Source organism: Silene latifolia, chromosome 2 (genome assembly GCF_048544455.1).
Source record: "Silene latifolia isolate original U9 population chromosome 2, ASM4854445v1, whole genome shotgun sequence".
Lineage (NCBI taxonomy): Eukaryota > Viridiplantae > Streptophyta > Magnoliopsida > Caryophyllales > Caryophyllaceae > Silene > Silene latifolia.
Window position 1 is genome coordinate 186,503,898 of NC_133527.1, and position 17,733 is coordinate 186,521,630.

The window sequence follows — 17,733 nt, forward strand, 5'->3', positions numbered from 1 at the left end:
AACCTTTAAAAGGAGGTCAAATTAACTTGAGCCTTGGTCTATGATCAAAAGCCCAATCCCAGGTAGTAGCAGCCTAAGAACTCAAAGCACATAAAAAGAAATAATTAGAAAATGATTTCCGACCACGTAAACAAATTACCAAATGTACAAATCAACATAAGTAGTGAAATTATTATGATGCTAGATTTGCAGGAGGGTGAACCTAAATGAAGTAGTAGTTGATGAGCATATTCATCACTAAATGTAAATATGGTAATTAGATTCACATGGGGTGCGGCTAATTTGCCAGTGCTCCTTAATCAGGAGCACGAGATTAGAACATATGCATTAAACTGGTCGTGGTATTGTCCATAACAGATTGAAAGTACTACAAGTAACACCAATAGACACAGTAAAGATAGCAGGAATCATCTGAGACAGTAGAAACTGAATGGAGCCTAATACACATAAGCAAATAGTGTAAAGACAGAAGATAGGAATTCACAAATAATTGTGCAAATTTTACTTGCGGAACCACACAACAAAATGCGCAAAATCGAGGTGGGCAAGCAAGTTTTCGATGAAATACTATAAAAGTTTTAAGTATGAAAAACTATTTGGCAAGAAAAAATATATTTTCCAAAATCATTTATTTTCTAAATCTTGACAGATGAAGAATTGCACTGGAAACAGTGTACCTTCAAAAGTACGGACTGTTTTCCTTCAGATAAGCAATTCTTGTGCCTTGTCAGGGTAGTTTAGCATGAAAGTGGTCGAGCTCAGTAGATGGCTTCTGGATAACTCAAATATTTTCCAATCAAAAGAACTACCAAAATTAGAATAACACTTGTCCCGAATTGCAACGCACATATCTACCAACTAAAACATAAATACGTGTCTATCTTAGCTAATTAACCGACTCCCAAAGCAAAATACGGTACAAAGAAAAAACATAGAAGCTGATTATCAATTTATTAAAAGCTTTCATGGATTTTTTATTAGTATACATATATTTTAAGGGCTAATAATTTGAGAGCATTAAGACAAGTTTGAAATTATACTAAGAGATGTTTGTTTGGTACGGTCTAAATTAAGATCTAAATTACACTGCAACCACTACCACGACAATGTACATATACAAAAGCAATGAAAGGAAGACAATAACTGAGATTACATCACCTATTGCAGGCGGTCAGCCAAAGCCAAAAACCCAGGAATGCAATAATGATAGTAATAGTAAAATCAAATCAAATCAAAACAAAAAAAGGGAGAAAAACAGTTGTATAACCAAAACCACGAAACACCTTTGAGTTTCGACATAAGACAGACGCCAGCCAGCAGCTGCAATTGATCCGCAACAAAACCCTACAACTCCAGCACCTCCGATTCAACCGCAACAAAACCCTACAACTCCAGCACCTTCGATTCAACCGCAACAAAACCCTACAACACCAGCAACTCCGATTGATCCGCAACAAAGTCTTATAATCTGAGCAGCAATCCAAAACAATCGAAATCCCAAATTTAATTGTGAACCATAGTCCATAACCCTAATAATTCGTGATATTTAAGTGATCTGGGAATTAGGTTGGTTCAAGTGATGAATTTGCGATGGGATCCGATTATTTGAAGCAATTTGTGTGAAATTTGTGAAGGTTTATTAAAAGAAGTGAATTTGGGAAGGATTTAGAGAGTAGTATTTTTATGAGAGAAGCAACTGAATGTCGAAGAAGGACGAAAAGAGTGAGAGTGATGAAGGATAGGTTAAGTTAGAATGGAAGGGTGAGATTTGAGGGTGAGAGATCAACGGCGCACATTGCTCATCTACTATTCATCGCTACAGTACCCGAACTTCTCTCTTTTTAAAGGGTAGGGATTGTTTTCATCCTTTATTTACATTGCAATTAGTTTGTTAGAATCAACTCAAAACAAAACCCCCGAAATCGGTTACTTCTAGACAGCTTAAATACTCTTAGACTTAGCTTTTACCGCCTCCCTGTGGATTCGATACCTGTCTTATCACTAGCTATTCTTGTTAGTCCTGAGATAGTTTTACTTTGATTTGGTAATACGACTTTAGCCTTATCACCTGTATGGGGCTTAAACACGCCATACGTATTGGCGTGTTTAACTCATAAAACACGCCATTACATATGGCGTGTTTAGGCAGTCCAAAATTGAAACCAAAGTCAGTAGCTGAATAAGGAAGGAAAGGAAACACGCCATTACGTATGGCGTGTCTTAAGGTGGAAACACGCCATTACGTATGGCGTGTTTTAGCAGCCCAAATTCTTAGCCAAGTCCAGTAGCTGCAATAATAGAAGAAAATAGAACACGCCATTACGTATGGCGTGTCTTAAGAGAGAAACACGCCAATACGTATGGCGTGTTTAGTCAGAATTTTTTTTTTTCATTGCTGCACAAATTTCCTTCGTTCTCGTATCTTTTCTTTGCCAAAATAGAAAACCAAACTCAACAATGCTCAACAATGCAAAGGACAACACAAACCATTGCCTATTATAAATAAAAACCGAGTTTACACACCACATAAGCTTCGCACAAGGGGATTAAATTCTAAGTTTTACAACTAAAATGTCAAACAAATTAACCATCTAAAATGTCAAACAAACCATTAATCCTCTAACTATTACATCAAGTCCTCAAGTCTTCTTCTTGCTTTTTCCTCGAATGCGACTCCAAAACCCTTTCTTAGACTCCGGGGTGCCTTGTTCATTGACGGGTGACATTGAAGACATGGAAGGCATTGAAGACATGGCCGGCATTGAAGACATAGAGTGTCTAGCCGGCATGGATGACTTAGAGCGTCTACCCCTCCTAGTGTATTGAACCAATGGTGCATCGTCATCCACATTCATTGAGTCGAGGGACTCTTGAACCATTGGTGAACTTTCTTCCCTTGGTTCTACGGTTGGTTGAAGGAGATGGGAATAGCCTACATGTTCAAGCGATTGAGAGGAGTAGTCCCGTAGGTGTGAAACCATTGTCCGGAAATGAGGAGGCACCTCAAGAGGCATTTGTCGAAGCTCCTCATCACATGTATTATGGACATTGACGAAACCTTGCGCCTAAAACAAAATAAGTAGTATAAGCTAATCACATTTTATGATATATTGGTTAAGAATTTTAAGACAAGTATATTAAGTGTACTTACAAGATATTGTGTGGCTCCAAATGGTGCTTGATAAGTAGCTTGTGGGGGGAAAGGGTTCAAGCGAAGAATAGTGCGATCCCGGTACCAAACCATGTAAGGGTCGTAGTAGCTCATTTCAATATCATCCTCTTCACCACGGAACCGAAAATCACCCCTCCTAACCCAATTTGATATGTAGGGTTGATGTTTTTCTATCCAATTCCGTGAAGAGGCACCCCTTTTGTCAACTTTGTGCAAGTTTGGTTCGGTATTAGAGTTTAAAGGGATAATTTGTTTCCACCCAAATTGACGAGCTACCCTATTAGGAAAATGCCACTCAACAATGTCGAAACAAATCATAGGTGCCATCACTGTCCAATCGTCGGAGTCATCATAACAAAACTCGGGCAAAAAAGACAAAATCTGTCGGGTGTAAGGTTGTCATGTAAACTGATCATGTCGCATTGAATCAAAAGCATCCCTATACCCAATTAGTGTGGTCACCCCTTCCGGCCTCTTACGATTCACACTTGCCCACGTATGACCCAATGAGTCAATCCTGATTTGATGTTGAGAACCTAATGGGTTCGGTCCATGATGGGTAGCATTAACGGGTCTCATGAGTGTAGGTCGACCAATACTAATCCTCTCCCATGCCCACAATTGCCTTGCTCCGGTGTCCCTCTTGTTGTGTGAGAAGTTCCGGGTTCACCGGGCCTTGTTGTTGATGTTGTTCCATTATTCCTACACATTTAAAAGAAGATTATTAGATTAGCATGAAAATAAATGTTCAAATAATTACAAAAATTATGGTAATAAAAAAAATTAAAGACAAGTGTAAGTAGTAGAATACCCTTGTGAATTGTTAACTCTCAAAGTACATTTTTTTTTATTGTGGCCTAAACCACGACACAAACTACATGTGACCTTGTTCTTACTCTTCTCATCCATTTCATTAAGAAATCTTTTATTCTTCCGTCTTCCTTTTCCCCGTTTATTTTGCTCATCGCACACTATTTTAGGCCCATTGTAAGGACCCCAATAAGCCTCATCTTTCAAAGGGTGAAATTTAGAAGCATATGAAGCTAAGTGTTCTCCGGTAGAATAGGCGATGTCCACAAATTGAGTAGCATTTAAACCCTTCTTTTTACAAACGGCATACACATGTGAACATGGATACTTGTATGTTTGGAACTTGTTACAAGTACATGTCCTCTTGGATAAATCAACGGTGTGCAAATGGTTACCATGTGACATGGGTCGAGAACCTCTACGTGTTGTGACTTGGTACACCCCTCCGACATGGTCAAAAGCCACAACCTTATGGTATGCTCCTTTTTGGCAATTTTCCTCCAACAAGATTGTAATCTTCGGACTATAATGAAGCCCCTTCATCAACCGTTTCCTTGCAAACTCACGTCGCTCAACAAAGTATGCATTAACTCTAAAAAATACACACTTTATGAGTGCCGTTACGGGTAGAAAACGTGCTCCTTTAAGAACATTATTAAATGCCTCCGCCAAATTAGTAGTCAGTATTCCATATCTATGTCCACCATCATGGCAAATTGACCACTTCTCTATTCCAATTTCAACAACATATTGTTGTGCCTCTCTATTCAACTCACCTAGGCGACGAAATCCTATGTCAAACTTCTTGTTTTGTAATTGCATTGTCGTTGACCCAAACATTTCTTTAACTGCATTATTTCTAAATCTTGTATTAACATTTGAAGCCAAATGACGAATGTAAACTCTATGATAAGCATACGGCTCCTCCCACCCACTACCAACTTCACTCATTGCTTTCATAATCCCTTTGTGTCTATCGGAAATGACACACAACCCACTTCTTTTGGTAACAAATACTCTTATGCATGACATAAACCAAGGCCAACGAATCTCATGACTTATGAATGCTCGTTTCAAATTCATGTGGTCTTGAGGTACCATGTCACAAACACAAGACTCATCATGAGGACCTTTGTATGTCACAATGGTAAAAACTTCAGAATGAAAGTCTTTTTGTGTAGCCCTTAACCGCCAATTACATGGTGTAGGAATCCGGCCACATTTGAAGGTAATAGTATTAGGCTTTGATTCGGCAACTTTGAAAAATTGATTTGCTTTAACACAATATGATGTCACCTCATCGCTAAGTGAAGCTTTGTTTGGGAACACTTGTCCAACCGCAAACTCTTTCCCATGTTCATATCTTACCATATTTTCCCAAGTTTTCCAGCTATTCAATTCATCCTCATCTAATTGATCAATCTTATTAAACTCAACAATGGGAGCACTAGCAAAGACAAGATCATCATCACCATCTTCTTCATTTGCCAACAAATTCTCATCAAGTATTGCCAATTCCTCATCAATCTCATCACCTTCTAAGTTACCATAAAATTCCCCATCATTTACGTCATTAGTTTCAAGTGAAACAAATTGAGCAACATCATCTAGCCTAATACTTGGTGTAGGAGTGACAATTTGACTAGTAGAAACTTCTACAAATATGTCCATTGAAGGAGCATGTGAATGACGAATACTTGCCCATAACGCTTTAAAGGCTCCCTCATTATTAAGGGGAACAATTTTGAAACACCCGGCACTCGGAAATTTCATCATTACCTTCAATTGAGTACCCAAACTTTGAACACCGATTCCCTTATAAATCTCTTCAACTAATTCAAGATATGTCATTTTTGTACTAGCTAGAATAAAACATTGATTCCCTCCTCTATAAGTTACACATCCATTTTGCTCCAACACTTCTCCATCCCAATAACAAATAAGAGGAAAATCACAAATTTCCATTCTATAAAAAAAAATTGAACAAATTTAGTATAAATCAACTACCAATAACCTAATTTCCCTAAAATACATACCTAAACAACAATTAAAAATCATAAATCGTTCATCCTACCTAATTAGGGTTTCGAAAATTTGGGGCTTTTTTTAAACAACCTTAAATTAACACATATAAGTTGTAGATCTAGGCACAAAACAACATAATTACCAACAATGAAGACAAAATAAGCAAAATCTACATTCAAAAGATGAAATTAAATAAGTTAAAAGAATTAAATTACCTTGCTAAATAGGTAGAATGTATAATTTGAAAACCAAAAACCCAATATAATGCCGGAGATACGCCGGAGATTCGCCGGAGATGAGTGTGAGGTGAAGAAATAAGAAGGGGAGTGAGGTTTGTTCTATCGCACTTGGTGTTTGTGAGGCGAAGATGATGAATGTTTTGTTTAATTTAGTAGAAAGGGACGGATATACTAAAAAAAAAAAAAATCTGCCTAAACACGCCATACGTATTGGTGTGTTTCCCCCTTAAGACACGCCATTACGTATGGCGTGTTCTATTTTCTTCCATTTTGCCAGCTACTGGACTTGGGCTAAAAAATTTGGGCTGCTAAAACACGCCATACGTAATGGCGTGTTTCCATCTTAAGACACGCCATACGTAATGGCGTGTTCTATTTCTTTCCTTATTTTGCTACTGGATTGGGGTTAGAATTTCAGACTGCCTAAACACGCCATATGTAATGGCATGTTCAATGAGCTAAACACGCCAATACGTATGGCGTGTTTAGGCCCCATACAGGCTCGTCAAAACCGAGCCTACGTGGACACCATTTCGATAAATGTTTTCAAAATCGACCCAAAACGACAATTCTTTTATTTTTGAGCATTATTTCAAAAACGGACTCGAAAAAAGAGGAAAGGCGCTATAGAATACCACGTAAACATATTCTATTCTGTACAAAATAAAACAAAACCAATATCCAAAATACGACCACCTTACCGCCGCCCACCTCCGGCCTTCCACCTCACCGTCGGCTTACTCCTCACCTCCGGCCTTAATCCTGCCGTAGTGGCGGCGCCCTGGGTAGTGGGTAAGTAATTTTTTTTCGCCCAAATTCGATTCTTGAGCATTTAATTGATTGAATATTTGGTTCATTAATTTGTTAATTGTTGTTATTAGTTTGTTAATCTATTTCTCTATTTGTGTAATTGTAGATTTGGGTTAGTTTAGATTGAATGATTGGTTAATTATCTCATTTTTCTCAAACCCTAAATCAATCACTCACTTAGCAATTAATTTTGATTCGTAGGATATTTGTTTGAGTTCAATTTATGTATATTGGGTAATTATAGAGGCGTTTGGCCCCGCCTTCTTTAGTGCCATCAGGTAGGTTTTGTAGTAATTGATTGATTCTCTTCATATCATGCCTGCCTTGTGAAAGTCTCACATTTCCTGCATCACTCATGCCTCCATTTTGGTTTCACATACATCAATGTTTAAGTATTTCCATCTTTTGGGTAAAATGAAGCAAGGGTGTTGAGTCCTCCGGACAGCAGAGGTAGGGTAGGGGAGGGCTAACAGAGGCGCTTGGCCCCGCTGGATAATAGACTGTGGGATTTCCGTAAAGCTCTTTTACATAAGTAATAGCCTTGTATAAACCCCATAGTACCTCATTTAGCCAATAAGAGTTTGCCTGCCAATTCAACAAGAAATGAATACAGAAGAAAACCAAGGATAAGCATGTAATTTTAGTACGGTGGGTTATTGATTGATGTATAATTACAAGTAATGAGATGGAATTGTGAGTATCATAGAGGCGAATCCAGCATTCCAGTCATTTCGGTAGCCGGGCGTCTTAGACTTGCTTCCCAAAGGTGGATTGAAGATATAGTAAGATGTGGGTTGGTGTTTCGCCTCTTAATTGCATTAGTTTTGCTTGGTGTTTCGCCTCTTAGTTGCATTTATTTCGTTGTCGTTTATTTATTATCTAAGATTAATGTGAATGATATGGCTGTGTTCAAGTTTTGACCGTTCTTGTCCGCTACAACTTTACAATTCTACGCTCATGTGAGGTACATTCTATCGCCGAAAATGGATATGCCCTCTAGAATAATGGACTTAGGTTTGTTGGTATTTGGTTTAGAGTTTTTGGTATATATGTATTGACAATGTTAGAATTTTAATGTATAAATGTTGTCCGCAATTTTTTTTTTCTTAGTGTGCCACCCCTTTAGTCAAATCCTGGATCCGCCCCTGGGATGAGAGGTAGTAGGACTAGTAGCATTTTGGGCGAAGAGGCAACTGATACCGAACTATGAAAGTTTCATAGTAGAGGAATCTGCAAGGGTACTATATTTAGGCAATTATTATTATTATTATTATTATTATTATTATTATTATGGTTTAAATAATCTCATCGTATTTTTTGTTTAAGAATTGGTCAAACGTGATTTAAAGGCATGATGTAAACTGGAAAGTTGAACTATAATTATATTTTGGCTATTTAACTTTTTATATGGGTTAAATTTTGCAGTTTATATTCTTCAAGACCTACAATTATTGTCTCCTTTTTAAATTTAGAACGAAAAAGTTGTATATCTCCACTAACAGTCCATCTCATTATAGACGACCACTATCCGTCTATAGCTATAGACGGACAGTGACCCTTTCACAAAATAAAAGGTGGGAGGGTAAGTGGGGATATCCATTTCCCAACCATTTGCACTATTCACTTTCATTTGTGAGAGGGACACTGTCCGTCTATAGCTATAGACGGATAGTGTCCGTCTATAATGAGAATTTGTGCTCCACTAATACCCCTATCGGCTATCCCAATGAATGTTGTCCCTATTCCTTTTAATTTAAAGGATAAAATTGATAGTTCATTATCTTTTTTAAAATCATTTCAAAATGGTAAGGAGGACAATAAAATTGAGATTGAGGAAGTACTCCGTAGTATAACTAGTGTTAGGGGCATTTGTATGAAGGGGCGTGTTAGAGTATAAAACCGATCTTGGGACTCCAACCATCAGCTTAAATTTTTGGTTGAGATGGTTTCTTGACAACTAGTGTGGCTTGGTTAACGGTATGGTTGTATACGATACGAATATACGGATTGATTTGATTTCGTGACACTCAAAGCTCAGAGGTGTAGATATATAGCGTCTCCATACTCTAAAGTATTTAGATTTTGTTTAGGAGTGTTATTGTTGCTTTCTAACAAAAGCTCCCAAACAGAAATAAAGGCATTGTCTTATATCCCGCAAAAACTGCGAGACTATATCCTTCTTTTGTTTTTTCATTTGATTTGAAAATAATTGCTTAGGTTTTCATTTTGCAGGAAATAAGGAGATTTTGTCAAGAATTTAACACATATTCTTATAGAGCCCAAATAAGAATTTAACACATATTCGTATAAGGAGATTTTCATTTTGCTTAGGTTTTCATTTTGCTCATAATTGCTTAGGTTTTCACGTTTTTTATAATTTCTTTTCTTCATATATTGTTGCCCTCCATTTTCAAGGCATGCATTTTTCGTCTAGATCCCAAATAAGTTGTTTATAGAACTAGAACATACAGTACGCATGATAAGTGTGTTAGCCACTATATTCAAAGAAATAGTATGTTAAATTACAAAATGTACTTTAGCAGTCTTATTATTCTTAACATAAACTATTTTCTTCTGTAGCATAATCTTGATCCAATATGAACTTAATTTAAAGTTCCGTCTTTAGTTAAGTATTACCATTTTGGATTTATTTGGAAAATAGTTTTGAAATATAAGTAATGATTTTAGGACGTGGTGTGTTGATGGTGATAAAGATTGAAACTCTAATAATAGCTTGTGAACGGCCGAAACTTACAACTGTGAAAACGTCGATTGTCTCTTTTTGCATTTTTCCTTCACGGACTATATATTAGTAGGATTATTCGAAAGTAACCCTGTGATTTTCGCGGGGCACAAAACTAGTTTAACCATAAAATGGTCATATATGCTTGTCTGAAACTTCAAAGTGCGTGGCCATCTGAAATAAGAATTTGTGGTTAGTTAAAGGGACATAAATTTTGCCTTTAAAAGTTATCAATCAATCAATACTATATATTAATTCCAGAAACCAAGGGACTTTAATGTAATTAAATAAATCTATACAAAATATTTATACTATATAGTTTTAAATCAATAGCACTATGCGATGGACCTGAACAAGGGACTTTAATGTAAATAATATAGTTTTGGTTGAAGTATAAATTTAGAGAACACCGGAATATGGTGATTTTTCTTAAAATAAACATGTCCCACTTATGGTATTAATTAGTATAAAGATGTTAATTATTTTAACATAAACATATGTTATATAAGTATAATATATTTTGAAAACTATTAGATTTCCAAAAAAATATAATATTCCATAATTATTTCGACTTAATTAATTTAATGCATATATGTAATATAGTTATTTCGAGTGGTGAGAGTAATAAAAGTAACCTTGGATATAGTAAATTAGTAATCACTTTTTGGATACTTAAAGAGTAAAAGTAATTCCGTTAGAAGTGAAAAGAATTGTAGTAACATTGGATATAGTAATATGATATTAATCACTCATTTGAATAGTCAAAGTAACAATATTAGCAGCGAGCGCGAGTAGTGAAAGTAAGAGAAGTAACAACTGGAATAGTGAAATTATCAATATTAATGTACAAGTAGTGAAATTAACAATAATTACGGCGGGAGTAGTGAAAGTAAAAGTAATAATAACAAATGTAATAAAAGTGACAATTCTAAGAACAAAAGATAGTATATATGAAAAATTAGTTAAGCAATCAATTTAAGTAAAATATTAATAGCGGGAATAGTGAATTTGTCTCATTATTTATTTCATTGTATTTTAAAATATACTCCGTATCATAGAAAAATATATTAATGATAAATTTATGAGTTATGCAACTTTAAGTAGGTTTGGTTAATTGAGAATATATTTTAATGCTAAATAGAGGTAGCACGGGCGAAGCCGAGCACCCACACTAGTTTTACATAATTCAATACAAAATCATTTCACGTATAACGAAGTAATTGTTGAATTATTGTTTGACCAAATCGTTTAGAATAATTTAACGTTTGTCGTCTTGCTTAATCAATCAATCAATATTATATATTAATTCCAGAAACCAATGGACTTCTATGAAATTAAATAAATTTATACAAATTAATTATATTATATAGTTTATAATCGCTAGTGTTGTGTGATGGTACCTTAACAATGGACTTCAATGTAAATATTATATAGTTTTTGTTAAAAGTATAAATTTAGAGAATACTAGAAATATGCCGAGTTTCCTTAAAATAACGGGTCCCACTTATGGTATTAATTAGTATAAAGTTGTTAATTATTTAACATAAACAAATATAATATACTGTAAGTATATGTTATATTTTGGAAAATATTAAAAGGTAAGTAAATCAATTCAGATTTCCAAAAAAATATAATATTCCATAACTCATTAGATTCATAATTTAATTAGTAAATAATAATTATTACTCTTAAATAACATTCTAATATAATATTTCAGATTTATTTAAATATATAACTCTAATACAACTAGATAATTAACTAGATAATTAAATATATAACTATAATACAACTAGATAATCAACTAGATAATCAACTAGATAATTAAATATATAACTCTAATACAATTAGATAATCAACTAGATAATAAATATATAACCCTAATACAACTAGATAATCAACTAGATAATTAAATATATAACTAGGTAAATAAATATACAACTAGATAATTAAATATACAACTAGATAATCAACTAGATAATTAAATATATAACTAGATAATCAACTAGATAATTAAATATATAACTAGATAATTAAATATACAACTAGATAATCAACTAGATAATTAAATATATAACTAGATAATTGAATATATAACTAGATAATCAACTAGATAATTAAATATATAACTAGATAATCAACTAGATAATTAAATGTTTAACTAGATAATTAAATATATAACTAGATAATCAACTAGATAATTAAATATACAACTAGATAATCAACTAGATAATTAAATATACAACTAGATAATCAACTAGATAAGTAAATATATAACTAGATAATTAAATATATAACTAGATAATTAAATATACAACTAGATCGTGTCACATGTAAACGGGTCACAATCCCTCCAACCCAAACTCGGCCCAATTAAATCTCGTGTCGTGTTCGTGTCGACCCACTTACATAAATGGGTCATAAGGCCTCAACCCTAACCCGTTAATTTCGTGTCGGGTTCGTGTCGTGTTTTCATGTCACGTCCATATTTTGAAAGTTTAAGTATATTTATGTGATGGAGTATCAAGAAAAAATAGGATTAATTTAGTAAACAGGTCATTCGTGTTAGGTTCGTGTTTAGAGAAGTCAACCCTAACCCAACCCAATTAAATATCGTGTCGTGTTCGTGTTGACCCACTTACATAAATGGGTCATTAAGTCTCAACCCAAACCCGTTAATTTCGTGTCGGTTTCGTGTCGTGTCATTGTTTGCCACCTCTATATACAACTAGATAATTAAATATATAACTAGATAATCAACTAGATAATTAAATATATAACTAGATAATTAAATATATAACTATATAATCAACTAGATAATTAAATATTTAACTATATAATCAACTAGATAATTAAATAATCAACTAGATAATTAAATATACAACTAGATAATCAACTAGATAATTAAATATACAACTTCGACCTGGCAAAACCCGATCCGATCCGACTCGACAAAACCGATCCGACTCACTCGATATCGAACCCGTCTGACACCCGAAAATACAAAACAATCATAACACCTGAAACCGACCCAGTCCGATCTGGCATAACCCGATTCTTATTAACATCCGATAATCGATATAACCCGAATCTCACGACACCGAAGCCGATTAAACCCGACAAGGAAAAAACCCGACCTGAGTAAGACTCGACTATCCGATACAAACCTGAATAAAACTACGTCTATAAGATTATAACGTTAAATTTATAAATTAAGAGTTTTTTTTGTACTTTTTTTTAATTTGTTCTATGAATGTTGATGTCTAATATACGAGTCCACTAGAATCGTACAAGTGTTAACATTTAGTTTATTTAACTCCTAGATCTATAAGCTTGACTAAATTTATGTTTCTATTTTAATTGTGTGCATAAATACACTTTTTTTTCATTGCATATGATAGATTAATGTAGTTTTTTTTTGACAATTTATCGAAACTTAATTTAGATTAGTTAGTTGAACCATTTATTTTCCTTTTTAAAAATTGCAAACTTTGCATAAATTTTCCACAAATTCTCATTGAAGACGGACGCTATCCGTCACAAGCTGAAGACGGATAGTGTCCCTCTCACAAAATGCAAATGGATAGTGCAAGTGGGGTTATCCATTTCCCCCACTTGCACTATCCATTTCCATTTTGTGAGAGGGCCACTATCCGTCTTCAACTTATGACGGATAGTGGCCGTCTTCAATGAGACGGACCGTAAATTTTCAAAGGAACGTAAATGAAAAAGATATGACATACAAGTACAACCTATCATAAAACCCAAATTGGTTACTTCCTAATTACTAGTCTTCTAGACAACGTGTCTTTGTGGGCAAGCCACAATTCACAAGTCACAAACCCAAGTTGTACATAAACAGAAAATGGAGAATGGGGACGTGTGGGTGACTTTGGGTGATTTAATTATGGAGAGTATTTTTGATTACTTCGTACGTTTTTAGTAAGAACATCAGGTGATCAGCAAACACAGTTATTTAAATAAGACGGTTTTCATATTTATTTTAAAACGAGTTCTTTTAATATTTACTTGATTTAATATTATTATACATTAAAGTTTATTTGACTAAGGTCTTATTCTTTTGGACCGAAACGAATCCGAGTTGAGCTAAATTTAACTGGACTTAATAGAGCAAAACTGAATTGAAATGAAATGATTGTAGCTGAACTTAGTCAAATTGAGCTAAACTGAACTAAATGTAGTTGGACTGAATTGAACTTAATTGAGCTAAATTGAACTGAACTTAAAGAGCTAAATCGAGCTAAATTGAACTGGTTATAGCTGAACTGAACTTAATTGAGCTAAACTGGGTTAAATTGAATTGAACTTGATTCAGCTAAATTGAGCTGAACTGAACTTAATTATGCTAAATTGAACTTATTGTAGCTAAACTGAACTTAATTGAGTTAAACTGAACTAAGTGTAGTTGGTGTGAATTGAACTGAACTTAATTGAGCTAAATCGAGCTAAATTGAACTAATTGTAGCTGAACTAAACTTAATTGAGTTAAAGTGAACTAAATATAGTTCGACTGAATTGAATTGAACCTAATTGAGCTAAATTAAACTAAATTTGATTGAGCTAAATTGAACTTAACTTAAGTTAAGTAAATCTAAATTTGCATTTAACTTAGATAAACATAATTTAGCCTGAACTTAACGTAAATTTAAACTTTACTTAAATTAAATTAAGTTAACAAATTTAACTAATTAAGCTTAAGTTAACTCAAACTAACTTAATTTATAAAATTTAACTTAAATAAACTTAACTAGCTTATAAGCTACATTTTGAGGTTCAAGTCAATTTGAGGTTTGTTAATTATAGTTAGGTTAATTCGAATTTGGGTGAATTTAAGTTCGGGTGATTTCACAATCGGGTGAAAAAGTATTTGTTTTTTTTTAATTACCAATCTATGTTTGATTTTCATATTTTTGAGTTCAAATTTTATCGTAAGTCCTATGTCCAATGGTAACATAAAATTATTTAAATATGTTATTTATTGGTATTTCACATTCCATATTATATAAATGAGTTACTTACTTCATAAATTCATAATCAATCGAGCAATGGTAATTAGTCTTAAATTAAAAATTTGAATACAATATCTTACATATTTTTTTTAGTAATAACTCTCCATATTCTACTGTATAAGGAGTATTAAAGAATGACCTAGAAATGGACAAGTTGTGACCCGTTATAACCCAATAAGAATTAGTATTTAATTTTTTTTAACCCGATATGAACTGCTACATGAATTTTAGTCGAACTAACCCGATCCGTAACAACTGTCGCCCGACCAAGTGTTCCATATTCTGACCCGATACCCGAGGTAAGTCATAACCCGAAATAATCCGACCGAACCCGATCCGACCCACAAATGTACACGACTCGAATCGATCCGACATCACGATAACCCGAACCTGAAATAACCCGACTCGAATCCGACTCGACCCACCCGATTGCCACCTTTTAATTAAATATACAACTAGATAATCAACTAGATAATTAAATATACAACTAGATAATTAAATATATAACTAGATAATTAAATATACAACTAGATAATCACATTAAATATACAACTATATAATCAACTAGATAATTAAATATATAACTAGATAATCAACTAGATAATTAAATATATAACTAGATAATCAACTAGATAATTAAATATATAACTAGATAATTAAATATACAACTAGATAATCAACTAGATAATTAAATATATAACTAGATAATTAAATATACAACTAGATAATCAACTAGATAATTAAATATACAACTAGATAATCAACTAGATAATTAAATATATAACTAGATAATCAACTAGATAATCAACTAGATAATTAAATATATAACTAGATAATTAAATATACAACTAGATAATCAACTAGATAATTAAATATATAACTAGATAATTAAATATATAACTAGATAATCAACTAGATAATTAAATATATAACTAGATAATCAACTAAATAATTAAATATTTAACTAGATAATTAAATATATAACTAGATAATCAACTAGATAACTAAATAATCAACTAGATAATTAAATATATAACTAGATAATTAAATATACAACTAGATAATTAAATATACAACTAGATAATCAACTAGATAATTAAATATATAACTCTAATACAACTAGATAATCAATTAGATAATTAACAATAATAAATGCGAGAGTAGTGAACGAAAAAAATAATAACGGCGGGAGAAGTGAAAGTAGTAGTAGTGACAACACATGTAAAGAAAGTAACAGTAGGAACAACGGAGAGAGTATGAAAAAATTAACTAACAATTTGATTTTAAAAAAATATTAATTTATTTAAATATATTTGTTTGATAAAACTAACGGGTTAACCGTAAAAGTAGCATGAGTAGTTATACTAACAACACACCAACCGAAGAAGTAGTGAATGTAATAATATTAACAGGGGATGTAGTGAAAGTAATAATATTAACAGCGGGAGAGGTGAACGTGTCTCATAAGTTGTTGATTAATTTTACCTCTCATCATAATTTTAAGATATAAATTGTAAATATATGTGTTAACCAAATATAGCAAATCATATTTCATAGATAATAAAATTTAAATGGTAAATAAAAGTAGTCCGGATATAGCCGGATACCAAACCTAGTTAGCCACATAATTGCATGGCATGCATGCACGTTTTAGCAGCATTCACTAGGTGATTATCGTTTGACACATGCTTTTTGAATTAGACACGTCTCAATGCAAAATGTTTTTTTTAATTTTGTTTATGAAAACGACAAACCTACTTAAACCCTTTATAAATGAAGAACAATAAGTGAATTTTAATTAAGGAGTACAATATATAATTAAAACAACCACAAAATGGCTGCTATTTCAACCCTAGACGATTTGAAGCCCGGATTCCCAACCCCTAGCATTCCACCTTCTCAGGTATGGTATTAGCATTACATCTTATACTACTCGGATCCCTAAGCTAGTATCTTTTCCGTTGAAGCCAATTCTATGCATTCTGTTAAATATATGTTTTTTTATTGCGAGATTTAAACAAATGACTTGAGACGAAGTAAATAATTTATAAATTCAAGCTAACAGAATATATCGTGTCGTGTTTTCAGGGGCCGGTGGATGGGGATGATGCTTCTGTCCCTGTGTAGCATGCATCCAAGCGTTTTCACTCGTAGTGTTGGGCCTTTAGAGTAATCGTTGTGTAGAAGATCTTGATGCTACTCGTATCTTTTACGTCTTTTTTTTAATTTATGGGTCTTGAGCTATGTTGCTCATGTTTGTAAATAACGTGTCTTGTTTTTCCAGTTTATGTACGTTAGGTCGTCATCATGATCAAGATCTTGAATAAAATCTAAAGGCCAGTTATGGGTTTTATATTTCGGTGTATGTTGTCTACTTTAACCCTTTGTTCTCTCTTTGGTCAGGATAAAAAAACAATAAAAAAAATAAAAATCAAATGGCCGAGTCCACAAATAGGATCGTACATCCTGTTGTACAGTAGCATTGTACAACAGGCCCATATATTATACTCCCTCCTATTCTACATAACCCTCCCCTTTTATGGAGGGCACGAGAATTAAGGGAGGGGAGTATTATATGATAAAGTATTGGAGTGGGTTAGGAGATTGGAGAGAGGAAAGGTATTGTGTGATTAAAATAAGTATTGTTGTGGGGTAAAGTGATTAAAATAAGGATTGTTGTGTGGTAAAGTGATTAAAATAAGATAAAGTATGAGTATTGTGGGGTATTGTTGTGGGGTGGGGTGATTAAAATAAGTATTAAAGTTTGCCAAATAAGGAAATAGGGAGAATATTGTGAATAGACGAAAAAGGAAATATGGAGAGTTATTTAGAATAGGAGGGAGTATACAATATCTATCTAAGCCCAATAAAAATAAAAATAAATTCTACGCATCTCCTTTTTCCCTA

The 17,733-nt window shown here is 33.3% G+C and overlaps 2 long non-coding RNA genes across 2 annotated transcripts; one reads left to right on the forward strand and one right to left on the reverse strand.

The window, feature by feature from the left end:
• Positions 1–2,468: 2,468 nt before the first annotated feature.
• On the reverse strand, positions 2,469–3,636 carry LOC141631727 (uncharacterized). Its single transcript, XR_012537700.1, has 2 exons — positions 3,152–3,636; positions 2,469–3,065 (listed from the first exon to the last, which is right to left on the reverse strand). It is a non-coding gene; the product is annotated as an uncharacterized LOC141631727 (long non-coding RNA).
• A 12,555-nt stretch (positions 3,637–16,191) lies between these two features.
• On the forward strand, positions 16,192–17,181 carry LOC141643795 (uncharacterized). Its single transcript, XR_012543776.1, has 2 exons — positions 16,192–16,729; positions 16,915–17,181. It is a non-coding gene; the product is annotated as an uncharacterized LOC141643795 (long non-coding RNA).
• The last annotated feature ends 552 nt before the right edge of the window (positions 17,182–17,733 follow it).